Source organism: Hyperolius riggenbachi, chromosome 8 (genome assembly GCF_040937935.1).
Source record: "Hyperolius riggenbachi isolate aHypRig1 chromosome 8, aHypRig1.pri, whole genome shotgun sequence".
In the NCBI taxonomy this organism is placed as follows: Eukaryota; Metazoa; Chordata; class Amphibia; order Anura; family Hyperoliidae; genus Hyperolius; species Hyperolius riggenbachi.
In genome coordinates this window covers 298,922,087-298,949,701 of record NC_090653.1, presented here as the reverse complement: position 1 = coordinate 298,949,701, position 27,615 = coordinate 298,922,087, and positions in this window count along the sequence as shown.

Genomic DNA, 27,615 nt, shown 5'->3' with positions numbered 1-27,615 from the left:
TTTCCCTCCCCGGGGTCATGTGACTGGTTAGTGTTATAAGGTCTCAGGTGTGACTGGGGAGCAGGAGGTGTGTTACATTTGGTGTTATCGCTCTCACACTCTCTCATACTGGTCACTGGAAGCTCAGCATGGCTCCTCATGGCAGAGAACTCTCTGAGGAGCTTATAGAGGAATTCTGCCCAATCAGACATTTTCCCTCCCCGGGGTCATGTGACTGGTTAGTGTTACAAGGTCTCAGGTGTGACTGGGGAGCAGGAGGTGTGTTACATTTGGTGTTATTGCTCTCACACTCTCTCATACTGGTCACTGGAAGCTCAGCATGGCTCCTCATGGCAGAGAACTCTCTGAGGAGCTTATAGAGGAATTCTGCCCAATCAGACATTTTCCCTCCCTGGGGTCATGTGACTGTTTAGTGTTACAAGGTCTCAGGTGTGACTGGGGAGCAGGAGGTGTGTTACATTTGGTGTTATCGCTCTCACACTCCCTCATACTGGTCACTGGAAGCTCAGCATGGCTCCTCATGGCAGAGAACTCTCTGAGGAGCTTACAGAAGCATTCTGCCCAATCAGACATTTTCCCTCCCCGGGTCATGTGACTGGTTAGTATTACAAGGTATTAGTGTTGGGCGAACATCTAGATGTTCGGGTTCGGGCCGAACAGGCCGAACATGGCCGCGATGTTCGGGTGTTCGAGCCGAACTCCGAACATAATGGAAGTCAATGGGGACCCGAACTTTTGTGCTTTGTAAAGCCTCCTTACATGCTACATACCCCAAATTTACAGGGTATGTGCACCTTGGGAGTGGGTACAAGAGGAAACATTTTTTTTGCAAAAAGAGCTTATAGTTTTTGAGAAAATTGATTGTAAAGTTTCAAAGGAAAAACTGTCTTTTAAATGTGGAAAATGTCATGTTTCTTTGCACAGGTAACATGCTTTTTTTCGCCATGCAGTCATAAATGTAATACAGAGAAGAGGTTCCACGAAAAGGGACCGGTAACGCTAACCCAGCAGCAGCAGCAGCACACGTGATGGAACAGGAGGAGGCGCAGGAGGAGAAGGCCACGCTTTGAGACACAACAACCCAGGCCTTGCATGAGGACAAGAAGCATGCGGATAGCATGCTTTGTACCGGCATGCAGTCATAAATGTAATAAAGATAAGTGGTTCAATAAACAGGGACCACGCGGCAACGCTAACCCAGCAGCAGCAGACGTGATGCAACAGGAGGAGGCGCAGGAGGAGAAGGCCACGCTTTGTGAGACACAACAACCCAGGCCTTGCATGAGGACAAGAAGCATGCGGATAGCATGCTTTGTACCGCCATGCAGTCATAAATGTAATAAAGATAAGAGGTTCCATAAACAGGGACCGGCAACGCTAACCCAGCAGCAGCAGCACACGTGATGGAACAGGAGCAGGCGCAGGAGGAGAAGGCCATGCTTTTTGAGACACAACAACCCAGGCCTTGCATGAGGACAAAAAGCGTGCGGATAGCATGCTTTGTACCGCCATGCAGTCATAAATGTAATAAAGATAAGTGGTTCAATAAACAGGGACCACGCGGCAACGCTAACCCAGCAGCAGCAGACGTGATGGAACAGGAGGAGGCGCAGGAGGAGAAGGCCACGCTTTGTGAGACACAACAACCCAGGCCTTGCATGAGGACAAGAAGCATGCGGATAGCATGCTTTGTACCGCCATGCAGTCATAAATGTAATAAAGATAAGAGGTTCCATAAACAGGGACCGGCAACGCTAACCCAGCAGCAGCAGCAGCACACGTGATGGAACAGGAGCAGGCGCAGGAGGAGAAGGCCATGCTTTTTGAGACACAACAACCCAGGCCTTGCATGAGGACAAAAAGCGTGCGGATAGCATGCTTTGTACCGCCATGCAGTCATAAATGTAATAAAGATAAGTGGTTCAATAAACAGGGACCACGCGGCAACGCTAACCCAGCAGCAGCAGACGTGATGGAACAGGAGGAGGCGCAGGAGGAGAAGGCCATGCTTTTTGAGACACAACAACCCAGGCCTTGCATGAGGACAAAAAGTGTGCGGATATAGCAGCAATGCTTTTTGCCGCCATGCAGTCATAAATGTAATACAGATGAGAGGTTCAATAAACAGGGACCGGAAACGCTACACCATCCAAGATGTTCATTGGTCATGTTACTTGGTTGGGGTCCTGGAGTGTTGCGTAGTCATTTCCAATCCAGGATTGATTCATTTTAATTTGAGTCAGACGGTCTGCATTTTCTGTGGAGAGGCGGATACGCCGATCTGTGACGATGCCTCCGGCAGCACTGAAACAGCGTTCCGACATAACGCTGGCTGCCGGGCAAGCCAGCACCTCTATTGCGTACATTGCCAGTTCGTGCCAGGTGTCTAGCTTCGATACCCAATAGTTGAAGGGTGCAGATGGATTGTTCGACACAGCTACGTCATCTGACATGTAGTCCTTGACCATCTTCTCCAGGCGATCGGTGTTGGAGGTGGATCTGCATGCTTGCTGTTCAGTGGGCTGCTGCTGCATGGGTGTCAGAAAATTTTCCCACTCCAAGGACACTGCCGATACCATTCCCTTTTGGGCACTAGCTGCGGCTTGCGTTGTTTGCTGCCCTCCTGGTCGTCCTGGGTTTGCGGAAGTCAGTCTGTCGACGTACAACTGGCTAGAGGAGGGGGAGGATGTCAATGTCCTCTCTAAAGTCTCCACAAGGGCCTGCTGGTATTGTTCCATTTTGACCTGTCTGACTCTTTCTTCAAGCAGTTTTGGAACATTGTGTTTGTACCGTGGATCCAGAAGGGTATAAACCCAGTAATTGGTGTTGTCCAGAATGCGCACAATGCGTGGGTCGCGTTCAATGCAGTCTAGCATGAATTGAGCCATGTGTGCCAGAGTCCTACCAGAATCCTCATCATCCTCTTGTGAGCGTTGTGATAGTTGTTGTGATGCATCATAGTCGTCACCTTCCTCCTGGTCTGCTTCTGCTGACCATTCGCGCTGAATTGTGGAAGTCCAACGTGCACCGCTCTGGCCCTCGTCAGTGGTGGCATGAAATTCCTGCTCCAACTCCAGCTGTTCCTCCTCCTCTTCTTCGTCATAGCTGCTGGGGCCAGCGTTTCCTGAGGCGGATGGCCTGATGTTGGTACCATCACGCTGATCGTTTTCTCCTTCAGATTCCCCCAGTTGCATCATGACAGCTGTTTCCTTGATTTTCAACATTGACCTCTTCAGTAAACACAGCAGTGGTATGGTAATGCTGACTGAAGAGTTGTCACTGCTCACAAGCAACGTGGATTGCTCAAAATTTTGGAGGACTTGGCAGAGGTCCAACATGTTGGCCCAATCGGATCCACAGAAGCTTGGCAGCTGTCCGGATGCGCCTCGGTACTGCGCCGTCATGTACTGGACCACTGCACTCTTCTGCTCGCAAAAGCGGGCTAGCATGTGCAGCGTAGAATTCCAGCGCGTAGGGACATCACACAGCAAGCGATGGTGGGGGAGATTGAAGCGCTCCTGCATCTTGGCGAGTGCCCCCGAAGCAGTACTGGAATTTCTACAATGTTTGGCCACTCGACGCACCTTCAACAGAAGATCGGCCACGCCTGGGTATGTCCTCAGGAACCGCTGAACTACTAGGTTCATCACATGCGCCAGGCAAGGGATGTGTGTCAGCTTAGCCAACCTTAAAGCGCGAATGAGATTACTCCCATTATCACACACAACCATGCCCGGTTTCAGGTCCAGCGGTGCCAGCCACAAATCCGTCTGTTCCTTTATTCCCTTCCAAATTTCCTCCCCTGTGTGCTGCTTATCCCCAAGGCAGATCAGCTTCAGCAACGCTTGCTGACGCATGCCAACAGCTGTGCTGCACTGCTTCCACGATCCTACTGCTGCTGGGTTAGCGTTTCCGGATGAGGTACAGCTTTGAGATGCGTTGGAGGAGAAGGAGTCAGAGAGGTAGGTGCTGCTGTTGTTATCCAGTGGGAGGGACGGCGGTGCAGCTGTTTGCGGCGTGGGCAACACCCGCGCCGTAGCAGGTGAGGAATCGCTGCCAGGCTCCACAAGGTTCACCCAGTGCGCGGTAAGGGAGATGTATCGACCCTGGCCGAACGCACTCGTCCAGGTGTCAGTGGTGAGGTGAACCTTGCAGGCAACGGCATTCTTCAAGCTTCGGGTTATTTTGCTGACCACGTGCTCATGCAACTCAGGCACTGCAGAGCGTGCAAAGTGGTAGCGGCTGGGAACCACGTAATGTGGGATGGCCACTGACATCATGCCCTTGAAGCTGTTTGTCTCCACCACTCGATATGGCAGCATTTCGCAGGCCAGAAGCTTGGCTATGCTGGCTGTTACTGCCACGGCCCGGGGGTCATTTGCTGGCAATTTCCTCTTGCGCTCAAACATCTCCGACACAGACAACTGAACCGTAGCGCTGCACACGGAAGGGCTGTTGGTTGTTGTGTTTGATGAACACTGGGAGACCTCAAGAGCACTACTCCGGAAAGTGACAGTGTCAGCGTCGTCTGATGTTTGTGAATGTTGTGAACCACGCAATGGCTGGGCTACTGCTGCTGCTGAGGCGGGTCTGGTGGTGAGTCTGGTGAACCCAAGGGAGGCAGTGTTGCTGGTACCCTGTCCTGCCGAGTTTGCCCACAGAGTGGGATGTTTGGATAGCATGTGGCGGCTCATGCTGGTGGTGGAGAGGTTGTTAATACTTTTCCCCCTGCTCAGGCGGGTCTTGCACACCTTGCAAATCGCCATGGTAACATCCTCAGTGCAGTCTTCAAAGAAAGCCCAGACTTTGGAGCACCTGCCTTGCTGGCGATTTCTGTTTGCGCCTCTTTTGCCTCTCACTTGAACTTCCATGCTTGCGGTGCCTGAAATTGCGCGCCGCCTACCTTGTGGCACAAGGCGAACTCGTGCAGCAGTGGGTTCTTCAACAGACTCATCTGTGCTGCTGCTACGACGGCGATGTTCTCGGTCACAAACAAAATCTGGGTCTATGTCCACATTGTCCATACCCTCCTCTTCCATCTCCTGAAACTCGTCATATGTCATTGTGGGGGGCCGCCGCCGTGGAGTAGAGCTCCCCAGAACAACCTCTGCGCAGCTCACTCCAACGTCGTCTTCCAGATCTTGTCGGCCGACCTCCTGCAATTGCAACCCCTCCTGCCCAACTTGCTCTGGGATTTGGGTTTCCGAGTCCTCCTCGGACTCGCCTTGTATTTCAGTGCGCGGTGCATTTCCCACAGTTAATGGTTGTGAATCCGGGCACAACATTTCTGGCTGTTCCTCCATTGACCTTTGAAAGGTGGAAGTTTGTTGGGCTGGGAATAGCTCCTGCGAATACCCCATTGTGTCCTGAGGTAATTCATCGGACTGGTTATCTGGCAGTTGTGTGCGTGGTGTCGCTGCCGGTTGTGTCAGCTTTGTGTCCACTGGCTCCTTGTAACTGGCTGAGGACTCGGACCTCGTGCGTGATGTGCTGGTGCTGCTTAACCCACTGCTGGACGCTTGAGAGGTCATCCAAGTAATTATCTGGTCCTGTTCTTTTGGATTTGTGAGGGTTGTTGTCCTGGACAACATGGGCGGTATTGAGTGGGTTTTCTTGGGTGCTCCCCTGTGGCCTGTACGTGAACCGTCAGGGGAAACACCTCTTCCCTTGCCCCTTCCTCTTTCACCGGATTTCTTCCTCATTTCACTTATCCTTACAGTACACGCTGACTGGCAGCAGTACAGTGGCAGTACAGAAATGCTATACAGTACCACTATTCCCAGCAGCGACACAGAGCACAATGCTATACAGTGGCGGGTGAGCGGTGTACCACTATTCCCAGCAGCGACACAGAGCACAATGCTATACAGTGGCGGGTGAGCGGTGTACTACTGTTCCCAGGCCCAGCAGACACAGACTGGAAGTAAACACAATGCTATATAGTCTGGCTGAGCCGTGTACACAGAGTGGCAGTACACACAATGCTATATAGTCTGGCTGAGCCGTGTACACAGAGTGGCAGTACACACAATGCTATATAGTCTGGCTAAGCGGTGTACACAGAGTGTCAGTAAACAACGGTATATAGTCTGGCTGAGCGGTGTACACAGAGTGGCAGTAAACACAATGCTATATATAGCGTGGCTGAGCGAGGTGCACAGTGGCAGTACACACAATGCTATATAGTCAGGCTAGGCCGTGTACACAGAGTGTCAGAAAACACAATGCTATATATAGCGTGGCTGAGCGAGGTGCACAGTGGCAGTACACACAATGCTATATAGTCAGGCTGAGCGGTGTACACAGAGTGTCAGTAAACAATGGTATATAGTCTGGCTGAGCGGTGTACACAGAGTGTCAGTAAACAATGGTATATAGTCTGGCTGAGCGGTGTACACAGAGTGGCAGTAAACACAATGCTATATATAGCGTGGCTGAGCGAGGTGCACAGTGGCAGTACACACAATGCTATCTAGTCAGGCTAAGCCGTGTACACAGAGTGTCAGAAAACACAATGCTATATATAGCGTGGCTGAGCGAGGTGCACAGTGGCAGTACACACAATGCTATATAGTCAGGCTGAGCGGTGTACACAGAGTGTCAGTAAACAACGGTATATAGTCTGGCTGAGCGGTGTACACAGAGTGGCAGTAAACACAATGCTATATATAGCGTGGCTGAGCGAGGTGCACAGTGGCAGTACACACAATGCTATATAGCCAGGCTAAGCCGTGTACACAGAGTGTCAGAAAACACAATGCTATATATAGCGTGGCTGAGCGAGGTGCACAGTGGCAGTACACACAATGCTATCTAGTCAGGCTAAGCCGTGTACACAGAGTGTCAGAAAACACAATGCTGTATATAGCGTGGCTGAGCGAGGTGCACAGTGGCAGTACACACAATGCTATATAGTCAGGCTGAGCGGTGTACACAGAGTGTCAGTAAACAATGGTATATAGTCTGGCTGAGCGGTGTACACAGAGTGTCAGTAAACAACGGTATATAGTCTGGCTGAGCGGTGTACACAGAGTGGCAGTAAACACAATGCTATATATAGCGTGGCTGAGCGAGGTGCACAGTGGCAGTACACACAATGCTATATAGCCAGGCTAAGCCGTGTACACAGAGTGTCAGAAAACACAATGCTATATATAGCGTGGCTGAGCGAGGTGCACAGTGGCAGTACGCACAATGCTATATTAGTCAGGCTAAGCCGTGTACACAGAGTGGCAGAAAACACAATGCTATATATAGCGTGGCTGAGCGAGGTGCACAGTGGCAGTACACACAATGCTATATTAGTCAGGCTAAGCCGTGTACACAGAGTGTCAGAAAACACAATGCTATATATAGCGTGGCTGAGCGAGGTACACAGTGGCAGTAAACAATGCTATATATAGTGTGGCTGAGCGAGCGGTGTACTACTGTTCCCAGCAGCGACACACAATGACTGGGGGGGACCCTGGCTAGCGTGGCTGGAGAGCGAACTACCCTGCCTGCCTACCCAAAGCTAAACCCACAGAGAAATGGCGGAGATATGACGTGGTTCGGGTATTTATTTACCCGAACCACGTGACCGTTCGGCCAATCAGAGCGCGTTCGGGCCCGAACCACGTGACCCGTTCGGCCAATCACAGCGCTAGCCGAACGTTCGGGGAACGTTCGGCCATGCGCTCTTAGTTCGGCCATGTGGCCGAACGGTTTGGCCGAGCACCGTCAGGTGTTCGGCCGAACTCGAACATCACCCGAACAGGGTGATGTTCTGCAGAACCCGAACAGTGGCGAACACTGTTCGCCCAACACTACAAGGTATCAGGTGTGAGTGGGGAGCAGGAGGTGTGTTACATTTGGTGTTATCACTCTCACACTCTCTCATACTGGTCACTGGAAGCTCAGCAGGGCTCCTCATGGCAGAGAACTCTCTGAGGAGCTTATAGAGGAATTCTGCCCAATCAGACATTTTCCCTCCCGGGGTCATGTGACTGGTTAGTGTTACAAGGTCTCAGGTGTGACTGGGGAGCAGGAGGTGTGTTACATTTGGTGTTATTGCTCTCACACTCTCTCATACTGGTCACTGGAAGCTCAGCATGGCTCCTCATGGCAGAGAACTCTCTGAGGAGCTTACAGAAGCATTCTGCCCAATCAGACATTTTCCCTCCCCGGGTCATGTGACTGGTTAGTGTTACAAGGTCTCAGGTGTGACTGGGGAGCAGGAGGTGTGTTACATTTGGTGTTATCGCTCTCACACTCTCTCATACTGGTCACTGGAAGCTCAGCATGGCTCCTCATGGCAGAGATCTCTCTGATACTTGGTACACACTATGCAATTTCCCATCAGATCAATGGGTCGAATACATAATTTATGACAGGTCTGATCATGTTTCCGAATGACTTTTGAATCAATTTTGTAAAACAATTGGAAATCAGATCAGACCTGTTGATCTGGCAGGAAATTTCATGTGTGTACCAAGCATGTAATTTCTTAAAAAAAAAAAAAAAGAATTTCATCCTGTTGGCTCTAGTATCTAAGTGAAGCTCGGGTACACAATGAGATACTTAACAAAAGAGAGGGAGGCCTCAGGATCCTATAAGGGCTTTCTTTGGTATGATGTTCCCACTTGAAATACGACTCACCCTATGGCGAAAAGTTGTAAAATTTAAAATATGTGCATTTGTACATATACAAATAAGAAGTACATTTTTTCCAGAGTAAAATGAGCCATAAATTACTTTTCTCCTATGTTGCTGTCACTTACAGTAAGTAGTAGAAATCTGACAGAAGCGACAGGTTTTGGACTAGTCCATCTCTTCATGGGGGATTTTTATGCATTTATTTATTTTCAAAAGCACTTAGTGAATGGCAGTTGCTCCGTCCAACTGTCAAAAAACTGTGTAGGGAGCAGGGAAGCTGGCCAGCATCAGTGTATAAATGCTTTTTAGGGAATATCTTTATAAAGAATAAAAGCCTTGCTGAGAATCCCCTATGAAGAGATGGACTAGTCCAAAACCTGTCACTTCTGTCAGATTTCTACCTACTGTAAGTGACAGCAACATAGGAGAAAAGTTATAGCTCATTTTACTCTGGAAAAAACTTACTTCTTATTTGTCTATGTTTGAACATATTTTAAATTTTTTACAATTTTTCGCCATAGTGCCCCTTTAACGCCACCAGGAAATTTGCTAAATCTGGGTGAGTCGCTTTTCAGGTGGGAACGTCATGGAAAGTTGACCAAAGGGATTATTTTGTGCAGGACAATGCACCTGCTCACATGTCATAACTCGGGGAGGCAGTGGCATGATGGGATTTGTAGTTTTGTCACAGCTGGAGTGCCAAGGTTAGCCATCACTGGCCTACATTGTGGCTGCCAATCTGAAAAGCCTGGGTTTCTAATTGGTCCACCCTCCACCTACTCTCCTGACCCCGCCCCTCTGACTATTATCTGCTCCTGAACTTGAGGAAGCACCTGAAGGGACAACCCTTTCAGGACATTTCTGACGTCACACAAGCTGCTGAGAGCTGGTTTGAGGCCCAACCGAAGGACTTTTATCTGAATGGTCTACAAAAGCTGCAACTACTCTGTAACAAGTGCATCAGCCTCGGGGGGAACATGCGGGATAAATGTTATTTCATAACTCTGGCTGCCAGGAACTTATCAGCACTTCTTGTACAAACAAGGGAAATGTCATTATTTTCTTTCACATTTATATAGGAACACTTAGCAGAATCACTGATGCTTTGCTGTAATTTTTCGTCACATTCTAGTAATTGCCAGACATCATGTGATTACATAGACTATGGTTTGCTCTCGTAATGCTCTGAACCTCGGCATGTATTCACTACAATAACTGCATAGTATTCCTGCCAGCTGCTGCTGTGATGGGAGTGAGTGAGGTATGTGCGTCACCAGCATAGTCCCACTCATATACACAGAGCTCCCAACTGTCCCTCTTTGGGAGCCCTGTCCATCTGTCCTCCTCATTTGTCCCTCTTTCAGTACTTTGTCCCTCTTTCTATGTAAATATTTATATTTCTCTACTAAAAAATGTGTTTGATTGACTATAAACTTTATTCCCATCCTTTAAATTGATATATTACTGATTTAAAATGCTAATATGAAGGAAAATGATCCAGGACAGAAAGGACCAGTGTGGTTTGAACTATAAAACAACATAATTTTCTTATGAAATCTTTATGGTGTGTGTGACTAGAGGTGAGATGGGGGCGTGATCGGGGGTGTGGCAGGGGCGTGGCGTAAGTGTCCCTCTTTCTCATCTCAAAAAGTTGGGAGTTGATGAAGTCAGCAGCTGTGCAGCCCTGTTACATCGCCTTATTACCTACTTCCTGTGAACTACAAGCCCCTCCTCTTCCTGAAGATATCCCACTGACCCGCCCACCAGCTGGATCCAGAGAGGAAAGGGAGCAAACTGCACACAACGACAATCACATCTGACCCATAAACTAGAAATGTTGAAAACAGCTTTGCTTCTATCATACAAATTCACTTATCGCAGTGAGGCCCCGTTTCCACACGCCGCAATTCACGTGCCGTGTCCATCTCTGAAACGTGGTAACGTGGTTGGGCGTCTGAATCCACCGGTAGAGCAAAGGAGATTCGGATCAATGTCAGAGCAGGATTATCCACCAGGCAACCTAGGCAAGTGCTTGGGGCCTACTGGGTGTGAAGGGGACCACCTGCTAACTTCTGTGACCTCTCTCCACTTCATCTTACAATAAAGCCCACAAGGGGGCCCCATAATATCTTAAAGTGAACCTCCGGACTAAGAATCTACTCAGCAGCACTGAAAAGGCTTGGTGTTTCTTTAACATTTTCACAGCATCAGAACTTTGTTTTTCCCACCAAAAGCATCATTTTTAGCTAAGCTCCACCCATCAAAGAAAACTGCCCGGGCTTTTTTCCCCTGATGCTGTGCAAAGCATGATGGGATTTCCTATTCACGTTGCCTAGCAACTGGGAGGGGTGATCAGGACACAGGACAGTTAAAACTGTATCTCATGCTCCCTGTCACCTTCTTTCAAAAAGATGGCTGCCCTCATGAAATCAAACATTTGCCTGTTCTTTTAAAAACAGTGTGGGTAAGAGATTATATTATCTATCTATTTTTAATTAACATAACTAATGTAACTTAATGACAGTATGTTTGTTTCGGCTGAAGTTCCCCTGATCACCGTGCAGATGCATGCTGCAGACGCGATCTTTGTCTTCCTCGTACGTGATTCGGAAGCAGACGATTGGTTACAATTTTTGAATCCAAAATCGTGTGTTAGAAAATGGAAAGAATTGCGCTGCGTAGAAACTGGGCCTAACAGCTATTGCAATTTGCTTCGTTTGAGTTTTAACATCTTTGGCACACAGCTTCTAGGGAATGAAGGTGAAATTTGCCTTTCAGGGGTTTTGCGTGCTCAGAAACGTTTTGGCACGCCTATTCCAAACGCCATAAAGAATGGAGTCTTCTATCTCGCGAGCCGCGGACGTACCAAAGTGTTTTATATCACGCCGCAAGCCCGTAATTGGATGAGAGGCCTCCTTTCTGAATAGACGATTATAAGCGGGATCTGAATTGTCAATGAGACGACCGCGCTCCCCCTTCTGACGTCAGGACGTTGGGCGGGTTCCGCGCCCGTTTCTGGGAAATGTGTAACTTGGCCGCCGTTCCTCTCGGCGCTCACGCAGGACACACAGGACGGGTGACCCGCAGGACGCAGAACATGACAATGAGACGGCTTCATTCTGCCGGCCGGCGCTGCCAGACAGGCGATTCTGGGCTGCCCCGAGCCGCCGTATGGGGAATAGATTATCCAGATGGTGTCCGGGAGCTGCTCAGAAGACAAAATAAAGCATTCACAACGCGGCCGAAAACATCTGCAGCACAAAATTAATGTCTTCATTCTCTGGACAAAGTCTAACGCAGATCCTAATACCAGAGGAAAAACAATGGCGTGTGATCTCAGCACTTCCTAACAATTTACAGGGGAACTCTAACTTTCAGTGGAAAATTGCCACAAAACACAGATCGGGCCACGGAAGTCCTTTTGTAATTTAAAGCACCCCCGATTGGAAAGGTATACAGAGGCTGCCATATTTATTCCCAGTTAAACAATGCCAGTTGCCTGGCAGTCCTGCTGATCTCTCTGGCTGCAGTAGTGTCTGTATCACACACCTGAAACAAGCATGCAGCTAATCCAGTCTGACTTCAGTCAGAGCCCCTGATCTGCTGCATGCTTGTTGAGGGGCTGTGGCTAAATGTATTAGAGGCAGAGGATCAGCAGGGCTGCCAGGCAACTGGTATTACTTAAAAGGGAATAAATATGGCAGCCTCCATATCACTCTCGCTTGAGTTGCCCTTTAATTTTGTAAAACAAAAGGAGGAGCCAAGCAAGAGGCTCCTCCCCCCCCCCCACACACACACACACACTTGGGTTAGGAAGTTGCTCTCTGTGGTGAAGAAAGGGTTACACCCCTCCTCCAAGGGTGGACAAACGGCGGCAAAAAAAATATACCAGAGGCATCAACATGGAATAAAATGCATTGAAGTGGACCGAAATGCTTGCACAGGACAGAAGGGAAACAGAGAAATGCACCCTGTATGTGTTTAGAAAGTTTAGGCTGTTTAATTCCCCCTCATCTGTGACTAATCACTAGTTGTAATTTGATCTCTCCTGTGTCACATGACTGCCTATGGCAGATACGCTCATTTGAAAGCACAGGCTGTAAACAATATGTCTGCTTCCATGAATCAGGAAGTAGAAACCGGTAGAAAGACCGATGGCTTCTTTTCAGAGGCCACGGTCTTTCTGAGAGAAAAAAAAAAAGTTTCCCGTCCTCCTTATACTTCCTGGAAGCGAGAGCTCGCTTGCAGGACTAAAAAAAAAAAAAATTCACTGTGGCCATCTTGTGGCCAAATAGTACATTACATCTACATACATTTAAAAAAAAAAAAACACACACATTATTAAAATTTAAAATTAACTGTTTACATCCCACACCAAAAATTACCCAAATATAATTTTTTATGATAAAAAAATTACAATTAAAAAAAAACAAACAAAACAAAAACATAAATAGTTACCGAAGGGTCTGAACTTTTTTTAATATGCATGTAAAGAGGGTATATTAATATTATTTTTTTAAATTGTAAGCTTGTAAAAAGTGATGGACGCAAAACTGAAAAAAATGCACCTTTATTTCCAAATAATCGGAGCAATTTTGGGTACCCAGAGTTGGAGTTTGTGATTTCATAAAATGAGAAGTCGGAGTCGGGAGTCGAATGATTTGTGTACAAAATCCACAGCCCTGTTAAGTATTAGACTAAGAAGTCGGAGTCGGGTCCATTTTGAGTACCCGGAGTCGGAGTTGGAGGTTTCATAAACTGAGGAGTCGGAGTCAGAGTTGGAAGATTTTTGTACCAACTCCACAGCCCTGGTTTCTAACGGTCCCCACTCCCAGCCCTCACTTCCAATCCATGTCATATTTGTCTGGGTGACCCCGAATCACACCGGTCTCCCCCCCGTTTCTCTGCCCGTCAGCAGCCTCCACAGAAGCTGGCGGACAGGGAAGGATTTGGAGGAGACGCAGGCAGGAAGCAGCTGGGAGCTCCGGGTGGATCTGACCCATCTCACAGACAGAGGAATGGGATCGCGTCGACGCTCATCAGTTCCCAATTAGACGTCCAGCTATGTTGCACCTGGATTCCCGGGAAAAACACCATTAACAGTCACATTCGCATCTGTCATCTCCACGATGAAAAAAACAACGTTCCTTCCTGGACTGGATTCAGGAGTTCTGCGAATAGCAGAATTATTATGACAGTTCACCCAGCTGAGACTTCACAATATTTTATTTATTATTCGGTATAAAAATCTTGCTGTACTTCTACTAAAATCTAAAGCTGTCACCACCAGAGCCGGGACAAGGTCCTCCAGCAGCCAAGGCTGAGACACCAAAGTGCCACCCCAGCCGGCACACACTGATTGCCATTAGACTAAGAGGCGCCCCAGGGCCCCCAAACATCTTAATATCTAGTTATCTGGCTTGCAGTCACTGCCATGTATTCCCTTCTCTTATTTCTCTCTGCTTCAAACGCAATATGGGAATGATAGCTGAGTGAGTTGTGCGCCCCCTGCTACACTGCACCCTGAGGCTGGAGCCTCTCTCGCCTCTGTCTCGGCCCCGCCCTGCACCCCCTCCTACACTGCGCCCTGAGGCTGGAGCCTCTGTCGCCTCTGCAGCCACTCCTACACTGCGCCCTGAGGCTGGAGCCTCTCTTGCCTCGGCCCGGCCCTGTGCCCCCTCCTACACTGCGCCCTGAAGCTGCAGCCTCTCTCGCCTCTGCCTCGGCCCTGCGCCCCCTCCTACACTGCGCCCTGAGGCTGGATCCTCTCTCGCCTCTGCCCAGCCCTGCACCCCCTCCTACACTGTGCCCTGAGGCTGGAGCCTCTCTCGCCTCTGCCCAGCCCTGCGCCCCCTCCTACACTGCGCCCCGAGGCTGGAGCCTCTCTCGCCTCTGCCCGGCCCACTCCTACACTGCGCCCTGAGGCTGGAGCCTCTCTCGCCTCTGCCCTGCACCCCCTCTTACACTGCACCCTGAGGCTGGAGTCTCTCTCGCCTCTGCCCGGCCCACTCCTACACTGCGCCCTGAGGCTGGAGCCTCTCTCGCCTCTGCCCTGCACCCCCTCTTACACTGCACCCTGAGGCTGGAGTCTCTCTCGCCTCTGCCCGGCCCACTCCTACACTGCACCCTGAGGCTGGAGCCTCTCTCGCCTCTGCCCGGCCCACTCCTACACTGCACCCTGAGGCTGGAGTCTCTCTCGCCTCTGCCCGGCCCACTCCTACACTGCACCCTGAGGCTGGAGCCTCTCTCGCCTCTGCCCTGCACCCCCTCTTACACTGCACCCTGAGGCTGGAGTCTCTCTCGCCTCTGCGCCCCCTCCTACACTGCGTTCTGATGCTGGAGCCACTCTCGCCTCTGCCTCGGCCCTGGTCACCACACACCATAAGACAATTTCAATAAAGAAGACGATCGTATGCTAAAAACATGAAGGCAGAGTTCACACCTAGCTGAGGATAAATGCACATATTTATGAGCGCAATAATGTGCGCAATTCACCACAAAGGCGCAACCAATTGATAATGAGAAAGCGTGTCCTGCGTGCAAAATTATGCTGCAGGTTCTACCTTTTTCTCCCCCTGCATGTGAACAAGCCCATTGGCTTACATTGGTGGCGTCGACTTTGATTCATCGCAGGCACTGTGATCGGGTTTGGGAACAAGCTGTTCCCATTCCCTGACCACGGAGAGGTGGGATTGTGACGCAAACGAACGGCAGCGGGGCGGTGAGGTAAATAAAGGAGTAGGTACAGTATATCTACGCCCCTGGTGGTTAAGTGAAGTTTCCAGGGGCGTAAACATGCATAGCAGTGGTGGGTAAGGGGTTCAATGGATTGTGATTTAAAAACTCATTTCCAATTTTGCTGAACTTTTACTTAAGGCAAAATAGATATTGGGCTGAATCCGTAACCTGATCTATCCGGAAGTAAACGGTGGACGAGCAGCGATTGGAAGGACTGGAAAGCCGTCCTCCATTGAACCATCCATCAGAAGTGGCCATACAGGGATACACAGAGCCTCTGACCGGCTACTCCTCTCTGACCTCCAGCTACCTGCTCACACCCCTGGCAGTCTGAGCCCCTCCCCCTCCAGTCACATGTACATACAATGGGGGAGTGACTTGAAACCACACCTCCCTGCGAAGTGATGGGACTGCATAGCTCCCAACTGTCCCTCCCATGCCTTTGGGAGCCCTGTCCCTCTCTCCTCCTCAGTTGTCCCTCTTCCAGGACTTTGTCCCTCTTTCTATGGAAATATATATGTTACAGGCAAAGTACGATATGTCTGTTTTCGTTACGTACTTTGAATTTTCTCGCACTTTGCCTGTGACATATACAGTGAATGTACAACTGACCCGCCCGTAGATGTTAGTGGTGTCTCTCTCCTCTCCTGTTATGTCTGCAGCTCTCTCTTTTTGCTGTTATAGTCAAAGTTAAAAAAAAAAAAGCAGGCATTCTATAGAGAACCGGGTATTCTACGCTTTGCCTGAACGACTTCAGGTATTCTATTGAATGCCTAGGCAAAGTATGTAACGAAACAGACATTCCGTACTTTGCCTAATCACTCCAGGCATTCTATAGAATGCCTGATTTCGTACTTTGCCTGTGACATATACAGTATATTTCTCTACTAAAAATGTGTTTGATTGACTGTAAACTTTATTCCCATCCTTTACATATATATACCGTCTTTCCCCGAAAATAAGACAGTGTCTTATATTAATTTTTGCTCTAAAAGATGTATTAGGGCTTATTTTCAGGGGATGTCTTATAGTTCTATTAGAAAGTGTCTCTCAGCAGAACATTTCCTGTTCCTTTGTACTGTGATGTTCATGGATTTGAAAGTATGCTGCTGTACTGATCAGGCACCTGCCCTGTCCTCCCTGCACACAGCTGATAACCTTGCTGTGTGCTGGGATGACAGGATCAGTGCCCGATTGCCACTGCACCTCTGTGTCCCCACTTACTGACTGCCTCTTCCTCCTCTAACTTCTGCTAGGGCTTATATTTCAAGCATGCTCAAAATTCCAGCTAGGTCTTATTTTCAGGGAAAGAGGGTATTACTAATTTTAAAATGTCAATATGAAGGAAAATGAACCATGATAGAAAGGACCAGTGTGGTCTGAATTATAAAACAACATATTTTTCTTATGAAATCTGTATGGTTTGCGTGACTTGGGGTGTGGTGGGGGCGGGATCAGGGGCGTGGCTTAAGTGTCCCTCTTTCTCCTCTCAAAAATTTGGGAGGTATGGGACTGGTGGGGAGGGAATAAATATGAATTTGCAAAAAAAGTTTTTTTTTTCCACCAGAAGTGAGAGGGATATGGAGCCTGCCACATTTATTTCCTGTTAAACAATTCCTGTTGCCTGGCTGTCCTGCTGATCTATTTGTCTGCAGTAGTGTCTGAATTACACACCTGAAACAAGCATGCAGCTAATCCAGTCACACTTAAGTCAGAGCACCTGATCTACATGCTTGTTCAGGGGCTATGGGTATATGTATTAGAGGCAAAAGATCAGCAGGACAGCCAGGCAATCTGCACCGTGGGTAGCACGGTGGCGTAGTGGTTAGCGCTCTTGCCTTGCAGCGATGGGTCCCTGGTTCTGATCCCAGCCAGGTCAGCATCTGCATAGAGTTTTATGTTCTCCCCATGCATCTGTGGGTTTCCTCCAGGCACTCTGGTTTCCTCCCAAAACATACAGCGTTAATTGGCTTCCCCCTAAATTGTCCCTAGACTACGATACATACACTGCATGATACATACATAGATATAGGACTATGGTAAGGATTAAATTGGGAACCTCTCTGAGGACAGTCAGTGACAAGACAATATACTCTGTACAGCGCTGTATAAGGGCCTGTACACACTGCTGCGCTTGTGCTGCGTTTTTAAAAACGCAAGCCTTCATGAGAATAGAAAAAACGCATCACACCAGTCAGTGTGTACAGGTCTTTACGATTTTCATGATTTTTCACAAGACCTTGCGATTAAAAAACGTATGCGATTTTAAAAGCGCAGGCACAGCAGCGTGTAATAAGTCAGCGTTATAAAAATACCTAAATAAAAAATAAATAATATATTGTATAAATGGAAATAAATATGTCAGCCTCCATATCCTTCTCACTTCAGGTGTGCTTAAAGGGAACCTGAAGTGAGTAAAAATATTTAAAATAAACACATGACGTAGCTGCAAATGAATATTAGATACTAACCTCACTGTCAGTTCCTCCCAGAAGCTCACCATTTTCTTCTTACAGTGATCCCTTCCAGTTCTGACAATATTTTGTCAGAACTGAAATATACCAGTTGCTGTCAGTTATATATCAGCAGCTGTCAGTTACAACTGAATGTGCAAGGTAATGTCCATGTTTCCCTATGGCTCAAGTGGGCGATATTACAGTGTAACAGTGTGCTGACCAGGAAGCTGTTATGGGGTAATGGCCATTTTTAAAATGGAGGACGGAGAAATTCATTGATTACAGTGTACAAATGGGACGCAGGAGAGGAGAAAGAGATTGAGGAGTAGACTACATGGGAGGTAAGTATGACCTGTGTATGGTTATTGTGACTTTTTATATTCAGTTCAGGTTCTCTTTAAAACAAGAGTGTTAAAGCATAGATTATTTAAAATACCGTTATGTTCAATGTGTGAATCAAAAGTGTGCCATGATTGGGGGGTTTTCACTCCACCATTCCGCTCTCCGTCCTCATGTCACTTTTCCTCGCTCCGCTAACAAGAGCGGCGGGCGCGAGGAGCGAGTTCATTAGCGAGACGCTGGGATTTTCCTCCAGACGCCTCGTGCGTCTCACATGAGGAATCGCCGACATTCCTTCCACCTCTCCAAGAAATGCTCAACGCAGCTCTCCCCGCGGGAACCCGGCCAGCAGACAAACACGCAAGCGGAGGAGCGCGCTGGGCGCGGAGGTCAGACACCTGTTACTGCGCCTGTATCCGAAGACGACCAGAATTCCATACATACATTTCCAAGCAGCATCGTAAAGCGTTTAAGTCCCTGGGCCTCTGAGGACAGAACGTTTCTCGACATATTTGCACTCATTGTATTCTTCGCGACGTTAGACGCTACGCCCCGCATTCTTGTCCCAGGAATCCGGTTCACGACCTGCCGTGAGAATACCATTCCCCCTCCCAGTTCTGTATTGTTGGGTCGGCAGATGTCCTATGGAGAGCGTAAACCGCGCTTTCTGACGCCGCCGTCTCTTCTGGTGGGAATAGGCTAAAAAATCCTCTGTTTACTTCAACCAGTTGCTCGTCATTTTCGATTTCGAGAACATTTTCATGAAAAAACATAGTATTTACACAATGGGCTTGATTCACTAAACCTTGATAACTGATATCACGGTCGCGTTAACGTTTTGCGCGCGTTATAATGCGCAGAATGTATTTTTTACGCAATCAGCCCCATTTGCGCGTAAAAATTCGCGATTGGGCGCGAAAAGACATTACGTGCGGTATAACGCATGCCAAACGTTAGCGCGACCGTGATATCAGTTACCACGGTTTAGTCAATCAAGCCCAATGTGCTTAAAATTTGCAACTTGAAAAACATTCTTTTTACCACAAAAATTGTTTATCTTAGCGCGAAAACGTAATACAAAATTATTTTCAAAGGCATAGTCACTTGAAAGTTGAATTCAACATTATTTTCACAAAAATTAATGAGAAAAGAATATAATTTTCGCTCATCAATAACTTCAACGCATTTTAACCACTTCGCATCCAGACCTTGTTTTCAACTTATTGACCAGAGCAGTTTTGACAGTTCAGCTATGCCCCTATTTAATCAGAAATAACTTTATCCCTACTTATGACACAGAAATGAAATATATATTGTTTTTTTCAAGACAAACTAGGCTTTCATTGTATGCCATTTTTTTCCATCAAACAATTTTGTTTTCTATGAATTTTAATGGGAAAACAAAGAAAACAAATAGAAAAAACATGTATTTCTCAGTTTTACCAATTCCAGTTGAAAAATAAAAACTGCTACTGTCGATAAAAAACACACATTTTGTTTGGCTATTCTTACTGCTTATCACAAAACTTCGATTATGTTCCGGTCACAATTTATGGTGAAGATATTTGATTCTGAAATAGTGCTACAAAGTGTGTTTTTCACTATAAAATGAGAACATAAAGTACCTTTAATAGTAAAAATCTTTCTCATTAGCTCAGGAAACCTATATTCCCATTCACCAATTAGTGCTGCATCAGACAGTGCCAGAAATGTGCACAGGAGCAAGCCCAATCCTGCACAGCACTGCTTCTGCTACAAGACGTATATCTACTGACCTGTGGCTTAGATGAAGTCCCAGAGGACGTATATCTACTGACCTGTGGCTTAGATGAAGTCCCAGAGGACGTATATCTACTGACCTGTGGACGAAGTGGTTAAAGTGAACCAGAGACGAAGCACCCTTATGTATTTTACCATAGAAATCAGTGGGAACATTAGAGAAAACATTTACCATGCTCTCTGTTCCATCCTCACTGCTAAAAGTGTCTGTTATCTAGCTGAGATAAGAATCCCGGACTGAGCATTGAGTCTGGCTTTGCTATAATGACTCAGCTATAATGATTCCTGAGCAAAGCCAGCAGGGGGCAGGCTTGGACTTGAAGACAGCAAAGAACACAGTCTCAGCTATAATTATTCTGTAGCAAAGCCAGACCGACTGCTTAGTCGGGATTCTTATCTTAGAGGTGATAACAGGCAAATTAAACAGAGAACAATGTAACAAAGAGCAGATTAGGTGTTTACTGTCATGTTCCCACTGATTTATAAGGTAAAATACAAGAGGATGCTTCATCTCTGGTTCTCTTTAAGGACAAATTCTTCTAAAGAAGCCCACTACCGGTACAATTTTCACTGAAGTATCAGCCAATTGATCAGTTAAATTAGATCGGAAATAAAATGTTGTAATACAGCGATAGTTTTCACCATCAGGCCGGGTGCACACATAGCAGAAACGCTAGCGGAGCGGGGAAAACGCTGCGTTTTATGCAGCAATGTTAGTCTACGGGACGCAGAAGAAGCTGCGTTTGTACAGTATGCGTTTCGCTAACGCTGCTAGTGTTGCCTAATATGCAGGCTGGCTGCCAAAACGCACATAATGAAAGTCTATGGGAACGCATATGCATTGTGTTTTTTAATGCGTTTTTAATTAAAAAGTAAAGATCTCTGATAAGTTTCTGCTTCCTGTTGTCTTCCTGGTGATTTTCATACATTAAAAAAATGCATACAAAACGCTTATGCGTTTTCCATGACCTAATCAAAAACGCATTGAGACGCAGACAAAACGCATGAAAAACGTATCTGCATAAAAAACGCACCAAAAACGCAGTAAAAACACAAACATACCTCCCTAAAACGCATATGTGAAGCCAGCGTCCGTCAGTGAAGCAATCTGAGCTTCCTATCCATCACAACCAATTATAAAAACGTTTTGCTAATTGACTTAATTGTCGTTGAATGATCACCTGGGCTCAAAGTCGATTTGGGGCATCAACAATGTTCATTTTCTGCAAATCCGATTGCATATATCTGATCACTTGGGTTGAAAATTATATCGTTAGTGGGCTACTTTAGTGTTCAATTTGATGCCCAAAAAAAACCTAAAAAAAAGGCAAAATTATAAAAAAAAAAAAACAACACGTTCACACCAGCTGGCATTTTTTTTTCTTTTTGTAACTATAAACCCTTTATCAGCAAATGTATTTAGAGGTTTGCAAGTGCTCCAGACCAATTTATTTTAGCACATGTATTATTTCTTCTTTGTTACATTTTCTTGCTTCTAAATACTACTGCTGTAATGTGTAATGTTGGCCACTTGTCACTAGGGGGCAGTGTGAGGCAATAACAGAGAACTCCTGCTTTCAATTTCTATGTTTTCTGCTTGTAGAGAGAAATCAAAGCATTCCAAGAATTTACAGCACAAGGAGTTCTGCTGGCTGAAGACAAAAGCAGAGCACTTATCTTGAAGTGAGATAAAGGCACGCCTGCCGTTCTGACAACAGTTTCCCCGTATGTACAGTCTGTCGGCAGGCTGATAAGGCTCCGCCGAGCAGATCAGTCAAAACCAGCCTATAAGCCTGCCGACAGACTGTACTCACGGGCAAACTGTCGTCAGAACGGCCGCCCCGCGGGCAGGTCTGCTGACCCGTCGTTTGAAGAAATCAGGCGTGTGTACGCACCTTGTGGCTGTTAGCAGATTAAACAGCCATTCCACGATGTTACATACAGAAGCCAGCCGATAGGTGTGTCAGAGTTTGCTGATAGACACAAGATTGATGCAGGTGTTGGAAATAAGGAACAACAGCTCCTGCTCTGCAACTATCCCCTCCCATGGGGCAGGTGAGATTTCATGGGTAGTCTGGAGAGGGTTACCTGCATGTGGTGCCCCCTGCTGGTCACACAGTTTATGATTGTGTGGGACTGAGCTCTCTCTCTCCTGTCTACGGCTGCCCATTGCTGGATTTGGTACTGCAGACACAGGTGTATGTATTTGCATCGTTTTATCGGCTGACAGGCTTTCTGCAGACCCATTAAGGCCCCATTCACACTTAAAACGCAATACGCCAGCGATTACCGCAAGTGATTTTTCCGCGATTTAACGCAGAAAAATCACTGGACACTGCAGCGATTTTTGTGAGATTGGATTTAGCGTTTCTATAGCACTGAAACGCGATCGCCTAAAAATGGTGCAGGCTACACGTTTGCGTTTGGCGTTTTGCGTTAATCGCCGGCAATTAACGCAAATCGCCCAAGTGAGAACGGGCCCATAGGGTATCATTGCACTAGCGCTTTAAAAAGCACTAGCCCTGGAGTGTTTTGCCGAAATCGCGGCAAACCGCTCTAGTGTGAATGGGCCCTTAAAAGGCAAGTGGCAGCTGTGGGTGGTTCCCCCAGTCGGTGGGAGTCCTGGGGTGCACCTGCGCTGCTCTTTTCGTATTGCATGTTGCATGGGGCCCCCATGTAGTGGCAGAGCCCGGGGTCCCCGCTTCTTATGTGCCCCAGTGTTTTAATTTGTCCTCTCAACAGAAGGCTGTTACCATGGATGCAGGGAAGCGCGGTATGATCTCACCGCCACGTTTTGGAAACTGAAAGACAGTTGCATATGATTGGTCTGTCTCCAAGTTGCATGAATTTGTGTGTAAGTCGCTTTCATTCACTCTGAATTATAGACCAATGAAAGCAAAAAAATTAAATAAAAAAGTACATAAAATAACGATCTTGAAACTTCCATTGTTCAATAGCTGTCATTAGAGCTTTGAACAAGGATCCCCCTCTTCACTTGGTCCCTAGTGACAAGGGGCTATATAACGGAAAATTGTTACTTACCTATCGGTAATTTTCCTTTCCCGATGCTTATATGTCGTCACACATGGGTAGATGCCCCGCCCCTTCTACCCCCTAGGACCCTGATGTTATAAATGTCGGATTCTGCCCCACCTCTCCAGTCTTATGTAGCCTCGAACACTGAAGCCCATAGAAGGGAGGGTTGTGTGACGACATATAAGCATCGGGAAAGAAAAATTACCGATAGGTAAGTAACAATTTTCCGTTTTCCCTATGCTTAATGTCGTCACACATGGGACTTAACTAGGAAAAATGAAGGGAGGGAGACTCTATGCTGTGCAAACAAAGGTGAATTTTAATTAATCATTCGGTATGTGACAACAGTACAGCTTTACCAAACGAGGCAGATGACTGAGCTGTCATATCTACTTTATAGTGTTTCATAAAAGTATGAATTGTGGACCAGTTCGCTGCCTGGCATATCTTTTCTGCTGGCACCTTATTGAATGCTGCCCAGGAGGTGGAAATACCTCTGGTGGAGTGCGCCCGTATCTGTTCTGGCGGAACTAAGTTAAGAGTCCTATATGCCAGCTGTATGGCCTTAACTATCCAGGAAGCGATAGTTCTCACCGACGCTGGCTCCCCTCTCTTGTAACCGGCCGGGATTACCCACAGTCTCTCGGTCTTTCGAAAAATCGCTGTGGCCTGCAGGTAGCAACTCACTGCCTGTACTACATCCAGCGGATGTGGTTGTGGCGACTCTTCCATTGTTAGAGAAGGTAGTGTCCAATCTTGGTTTAGATGGAACGTTGAAGCCACCTTCGGAATAAATTGTTGCAATGGCCTTAGCACTAGGCGATCAGGAAAGATAGTTAGGTAGGGTTCGTTGCACCCCAGCGCTTGTAGTTCAGACACTCTCCTTGCCGATGCTATGGCGACCAAAAATATGGTCTTCAGCGTTTTGTTCCACAAGCTACATTCCTCAATAGGATGAAAGGGGGGAGCCGAGTAGACGTCCAGCACTAGGGGCAAGTCCCATTTGGGGAAAACTGGTTTCTTAGGTGGCCTCAACCTAAGCACGGCTCTCATAAACTGTCTGACCAAAGGGTTTGTTGCCCAAGACTTCCCCGTAAAGGTTGAAATAGCTGAAGTATGTACCTTCAGGGTGTGATATCCCAGTCCTAACTCTAAACCCTTCTGCAAGAATTCTAGCACATGGTGAGGTTCTGCTTTCAAGGGGTCTATTCCCTTTTCCTGGGTATAGAGTAGGAAACGGTTCCATATCCTTGAATAAGTACTGTTAGTAGTGGGTCTTCTAGACTTGAGCATTGTTTGAATGACTGCCTCTGAGCATCCCTCACCCCTCAACCTTTGCCCCTCAAATTCCAAGCCATGAGATTGAGTCTTTCCGGGTTCTTGTGGAGTATTGCCCCCTGGAACAGGAGGTCGGGACTGTGAGGCAGGGGTAAAGGTGGTTGACTCATCTCCAGCAATAATGAGAACCATGGACGGTTGGGCCAATATGGTACTATGGCTATTAACGTAATCCTTTCCGTCATCAATCTGACCAGTAGCCGATGGATCAGGGGGGTCGGTGGGAATACATATGCCAGGTTGGATCTCCATGGCGCTGACATTGCGTCCACTGCCTCCGCTCTGCTGCAACGATATCTGGTTATAAATCTGGCACACTTCGTATTCTGAGGAGTTGCCATGAGATCCAGGTCCGGTGTCCCCCATTTCCTGCAAATCCATTGGTAGACTTCCTGAGACAGGCACCACTCGTTGTTGCAGACAGTATGTCTGCTCAGGTAGTCTGCTGTGACATTGGTCTTTCCCGGGATATAGACCGACTTCAAGTCCCACAGGTGTGTCTCCGCAAACTGGAAAATCTTGGCTGACTCCTGAAGTAACTGGAGACTCCACGTGCCCCCTTGTCTCCTCAGGTAGGCCACGGCTGTGGAGTTGTCCATCCTCAGTACTACTGTCCTTCCCACAATACGTTGTTGAAAGGCTAGCAGGGCTTGGTGAGCCGCCCGCAATTCCAGTATGTTCGCTGGAATCTGATTGCTGAATGTTTCCCAGCGTCCCTGAGCTGTTTCCTGTTCGCAGTGAGCTCCCCAGCCTCTGGCGCTGGCATCCGACGTAACTGTGGTCGGTATTCCATGTTGGATTAGGTGGTGTTTGGCTAAGTTCCCCTCCACTGTCCACCACTCCAGACTGTTCCTCATTAGAGGGGTCAAGATTATTGTCTGGTTGTAGTTGTATTTCTTCCATTGGGAGAGGAACCCCCATTGGAACGGCCTTATGTGCCAATGGGCCCACCTGATCATCGGGAGAGTGGATGTTAAAGTCCCTATGTAGCTCATACACTCTCTTGCCGGAAGGCTGCTTAATAATCGTATCCTCCTGGATTTTGCAATTATCGCTTGCATCTTCTCTAAGGGTAGTGATAGCGAATTGTTCTGTGTGTCGATTAGAGCTCCCAGGAATATCGTCTTTTGGGCAGGTTCCAGTAGACTCTTTTTTATGTTGATCTTCCAACCGAACTGTGAAAGTGTGTCCAGGAGAATTTCCCTCTGTTGCATGATCGTTTCTACATTCTGCGACAGTAGTAGGAGATCGTCGAGATAATGAAATATGCGTAGACCTCGTGTACGCAGAAGAGCTATCAGCGACAGCAGGACCTTGGAGAATGTCCGAGGGGCAGTGCATATCCCAAATGGGAGACATGTAAACTGGTATTGCTCTTGACCGACTGCGAACCTCAGGTATTGCTGAAAAGCAGGATCGATAGGGATATGCAAGTAGGCGTCTTCTAAATCCGCCGAAAGCATCCAGTCTTGCTTCATTATGCACTGAACAATCGACTGTAGTGTTTCCATTTTGAATTTTTTTACACGAATGTGCCGGTTCAGGAACCTTAAGTCCAGCACCGGGCGCCAATCTCCTGTTTTCTTCAAAACGAAAAATAAGGGGGAGTACAGCCCCTGCTGTCTGTCTTGTATCGGCACTGGTTTTATCGCTCTCTTTTCCAGTAACGTCTGAATGTAGTCCAATAGCACCTTCCGTTTGTCTGCTGCGGCCGGGATTCTTGTTGAGACAAACCTGGAATGGGGTGGTTTTGCAAGAAACTTCCAGCGATGTCCGTGAGTGACTGTCCTTATTACCCAAGGGTTGGATATTTTTTCCGCCCAAATGTGGCCGAATTGGCATAATCTTCCTCCCACCGGGCACACCTGGGCAGTCTGATTGTCAAAAACCCTTTTGTTGCGTAGGTGAAGGGTTAGTGGTGTTCCTTTGCTTCGTAATGCGCTGAAGATTAGCCTGAGTACTCTGCCAAGTTCTTCTGAACTCTTTCCCAGGTCTATATGACCTTGCTGATCTGAATCTCTGCTGCTGGTACCTACTCGTCTGTTGGGTGAAAGGGCGCTTACTTCTCCTATCTTGCGGTATTAGTCCCGACTTGCCGCCAGTCACTCTCTTTATCGCTGTGTCCATTTCGTCCCCAAACAGGTGCTCTCCATCATAGGCTATTCTGCACCAGTCTTGACGAGAAGCTGGGTCTGCTGTCCATGCCTTCAGCCATAAAGATCTTTTTGCTACGACCGAAGAGTACATGGTTCTTGCTGAACATCTCACGATATCCACAGCCGCTTCCCCGATGTAGTCTGCCGATAGTTTGAGGTCTTCTAATCCTGATATTATGGCCTCCTTGTCCGCATCTGCTTTAATAGCCTCTTCTATATTTGTCGTCCACACTCTAAGTGCTCTTGCCACTGCGGTCAGGGCTATTGCTGGTCTAGCTGCACCTCCTGCCGTAGCATAGACTCTTTTAAGTTCAGGGTCTATCCTTCTGTCCATGCCATCTCTAAAGCTAACGGCATCCTCACGAGGAAGGGTAGTTGGTCTTGCTAGCCTCATAACTGAGGCGTCAACTACTGGTGGGTTATCCAGCTGCTTCGAGTCTTGTTCCTGCATTGGATATAATTTCCCCAGCCTATTATGTAGGGGTGGCCTCTTTTCCGCTTTCTTCCACTCCTCTTTAATTATGTCCGAAATTTCCTGCATTAGTGGAAACGGTGTCACTTTCTTCTTTAAATGGGCATAATATTGTCTTTGTTTCTTGGCTCTATCCGCCACCTCTTCTTCATCATCTTCCCACTCAATAGCCTGCCTGACCGCGCATACAAAAGGCTCCACCAGCGCAAAGTCGAAGCCTAAATCTAGCTCATCCTGATCCTCCGTTTCTGACGCCTGGGTATGTTCCGTAGGTCCAGTAGGTATAGGCGGCATTGCAGCAATATACTCCTTCATGGAATCCTGGACCGCCTGCTTGATCATATTAGATACATCTAGTGGAGTCTGCTCTGGTTCCTTTGACATCTCTTGGAAGCATAGTCTGCAAACAGTCTTTCCTGGCATCACATAGTTGCTGCAGGCCCAGCATCTCCTTGAGGATCTTCCTCTTGATCTTGATCTTGATCTATGTCTGGATCTTGACCTGCGGCTTCTTCTAGACCTGCTTCTGTCTCTCCTATGATGCTGTGAGGGGCTTCTCCTCCTGGAACGAGACCTTGATCTGGATGACTTCTTCGCGTGTTTCCTGGGGCTGTTTATTAAACAGACAGGAGATCACTTTAATATGCGCTCTTACACTGAAGACCGG